The following is a 3,601-nucleotide window of genomic DNA, read 5'->3' on the forward strand; positions in this document are numbered from 1 at the left end:
TCCCCCCCCCCCCCCCCCCCCCGCCATGAAGCCCTCCTTGACTCACCCAGACTAGTGCTGCTCACCAGGTCAGTCTGAGCAGCCTTAGCACTTTGTATCATAGAGTCATGAAAGATTAGGAATGGACGAGGTCAACAAAACCAGGACCTGTTGCAGGAAGCCTGCATTCAGTGAAAACAGATGCACGCTTAGAGAATAACTCTAAATTGAGGCGCTATTTGCTATGCTTGATCTAAAAGCCAAAAGCAAAAGGTTTGATAGGAAAATATGGGAAGATTCTCCCAAGGAGGTGCCCCCGAACCAGAGCCTGAAGAAGGGGTAAGATTGCAACAGGGAGGAGCCAGCCAGGAGCCCTCACACGTCATGCCCCATGAATGTCGCTGAATGTGGGAGTGTATGCACATGTGTTCCCCCACTGCCCCCTGCCCCCGGATCCCCAGAGAGGCTCTGTTCCCTGGAATCCATCCTTTCTTCCCTAGTGTTCCACACCACCATTGCCTCTAAGCCTGAAGGTCAGTGCCCTTCTCACACATGATCCCAGGAGATGAGAGGTACAGGGCCCTTGGACCACTTCAGGAAAGAGAGAAGGGCAAGAGCTAAGGGAACCTACAGGCTCCAAAAGCAGCAGCCCAGAGTCTTCCCCTCAGACATGCACAGAACTGGGGGTCAGTCCCGGGCCGTGCTTCCTGCCTTGGTCTGATACTCCAGCATCTTAGACAGCTCCTTAAGGAGGGTATGTTATCCTTCCAGCTTGTGGCCTGGGGTAGAGACCAGTCCCTGGGGGACTGGCTGGGGGTACCTTGATGGAGAAGCAGGGGGGCAGCTGGGTGCAGGTCCTCTCCGAGTCGACGCCCACACTGCAGGCCACTCTGGCTGGGGGATCAGGGGTGAAGTCCAAGTCGTGGTCAATGAACTGGCCCCACTGCATGAACATAAAGGCCAGGCCCCCGTGGGAGGTCAGCTTCTCACTGGGGAAGCACACAATCTGATTTGAGACGGCCCAGACCCACTGAGGAGATAGGTCAGTGTGGGGCGTGGGCTCCCGGACCCCATAAAATGTCAGGGCCATCCCGGGACTCAGGGGCAGCAGATTGCCCCTGCTGGAGTTAACACAGTCTCTCTTCCTCTCCTGACCTCCCTTGCCATCCCCACTCTCTGTGTGACTGTCATTCCTAGAAAGATGGTCCCTGGTTGGTCCTGAGGATTCTAGGAGTAGAGAAGGCAGGAAGCCAGGTTGGCTGGCTGAGAACACCCCAGGTCTTCCAAAGTAAATAGATCAAATCGATAGATCAATTTATGGACTAATGGATTGCCTAGATGGCAGGACTATGGTTAGATACCCAGTTGGTAGGTGATAGGTAATAAATATAGAGAAAATTGGATAGATGTAAGAAGAATTAATAAATAGATGTTGATAGATGAGTAGGTGATTGATTGTTATATTGACATCTGAATGGAAAATTGATAAACTGATAAATGTGAAATCACTTAGATCAATAGATATAGAATAAGGTCCATCACTCTTTATATTTAGCGAGATCCTTTGATGCTAACTCTTGCAGAAAAAAAAATACTATAATGGCTGGCAGTAATAGATCACACCCTATATAGATGCTTATATATAATTATAAGGACCCTATTTAATATTCACACCAGCAATGTGAGGTAGGTTTTATCGCCATTTTACAGATGAGGAAACTGAGATTCAGCTATATTACTTGCCCCAAGTCTCCTAGATGGCAGAGGGTCGAGCTTGGATTCAAGCTGCCTCTGGGCAGGGCTTCTACTTCCCATGTTTCGAAGGATGGAACATCTTCTAGACCCTCAGCTGCTACTTCCATGAGGATAGAGGAGGCCACTGAGCCTCTTGTTCGGTGTCCAGCCGAAGGGGAGTGACAGCCTGTCCTCATACTCAGCTAGCAGCCAGCGAGCCAGGGCCTGGTTGGAGGCCCCCAGCAAGGGTCTTTCCCCGCAGCACTGAGTAGGCTCCAGTCAGAGGGCTCTGGGGCTGGAGGCTACTCAGCGTGGAATGAGGGGTGGAGGCGGGCAAGGGAGGCGCCCTTGAGTCAGGTGCAGCCCCTGAGCCCACTTCTTGTTGCATTTCCCGGTGACGGCCTGGTACTTGTCACTGCACTTCACCTGGTCCTGAGAGCACAGCCACTGGCCTGGGACGGCAGCCGAAGCTGGGGTTCCGTCAGCAAGTGTGGGGACAGGACAGGCGGGCAGGGGCCTGGGTCCAGGGGCCTAGCTCCTTCCTGAGCTGGTCTGTTCCACGTCTCCCATCCCTTTACCCCCTTTCCTCCCAACACCCCGGCTGTGCCCCCTGCCCTCCCAGGCCAGAGCAGGCCCTGGGGCTCCATGGAGGGCATGGTACCAGTGACACTGAAGGAACTGGATCCCTGGAGTTGTAACTTCTCCTCCAGCGTCCCGAAGCCACATGCATATACTCAGCAGCCCGAACCACTGTCCTGGTGGCGGCTAACAGGCGTTTCAGTAGGACAGGAGGTCCATGGGTGGCCAAGCCACCGCCAAGCCGCTGCTTGAAGCTGCAAGAGGAGGGTGAGGGCTGGAGAAAGGAAGTGCAGCCACCCTGTGGAGCCCCAGGCTGGTGGCGGACAGTCAGGGCAGTGAGGGCAGACAGGATGGATGGAAGGGGAGCTCTCTACCCACATGGCACTGCCCCAAGTGCCCAGGGGCAAGGTGATGGCTGACATGGCCATGGTTGGAGCCCCCCACTGCCTCAACCCTCCCAGGCCCACTTCCTGAATCTGACTGTGGGCATCCACCAGCAATAGGGCCTCTGTTCTGCAGTCCCGAAGGGCCGAGGTCCCCACTGTCCTGGGGGAGGCTGTTCAGACGGAAGGGGACTCAAGGTCTGGGGGAGCCACAGGTTCCCCCAGACCCAAGCACTTCCCCCTCCTTCGCCCTCCTCCTTGGCTGCTCAGAGGGATATTACCTGGGCCAGTGCCCTCCCAGGGCGGGGCCAGGGCGAGTGTGGCTAGGACCCCTGCTGGGGCCAGGAACAGCTCCATCTCTGCAGTGAGACCCCCAGCCACAGTGAGTAAAGGATTGACACCCACATCCTGCATGTAGGTGGGTCCCCTGCTCCCTTCTCACCTGGAGGTCCCCAAGCTGACCTCTTACTTCCTCCTCTTTTCTGGAAGTAGCTGGGAAGGAAGGGACTTTTATATCCTGTTCTAGGGTCTGGGAGGGGAAGCCCAGCCTCTTGCGGTGCAGCTCTGGAACTTCCCTCTCATCTTCAGTGGAGTTATAAGACTGAACCCGCCCCCCCCGCCCCTCGCTACTGGGCTCACTGCTGTGTTTCTCCCAAGGTGCAGGGCAGCGCCCGGAGCGGGCATTGCTCAGTGTGTATTTGCTGGAAGATCGAGGGACAGCGTGCCTCAGAAGATTGGGCCCGGTCCTGCCACTAAGTAGCTGCATGGTCTTCGGCAAGTCACTTCCCCTCTCCAGGCCTGTTTCCACATCCCCAGAATGGGACTTGGGCCAGATGATTGGAAAGGCTCCTCTCCTCCTGAGCTGGGCAGAAATTGGGTCTGCCTTAACTCTTGTATCTCCCCAGACCCCTCAGAACAAGGTTTGG

At 55.6% G+C, this 3,601-nt stretch overlaps 1 pseudogene; it reads right to left on the reverse strand.

Moving 5' to 3' along the window:
* Positions 1–3,032, reverse strand: part of LOC144216271 (eosinophil peroxidase-like) — a 9,508-nt pseudogene extending 6,476 nt beyond the window's left edge.
* Between the last annotated feature and the right edge of the window lie 569 nt (positions 3,033–3,601).

Source organism: Crocuta crocuta, unplaced genomic scaffold, assembly GCF_008692635.1.
Source record: "Crocuta crocuta isolate KB4526 unplaced genomic scaffold, BGI_CrCroc_1.0 scaffold333, whole genome shotgun sequence".
In the NCBI taxonomy this organism is placed as follows: Eukaryota; Metazoa; Chordata; class Mammalia; order Carnivora; family Hyaenidae; genus Crocuta; species Crocuta crocuta.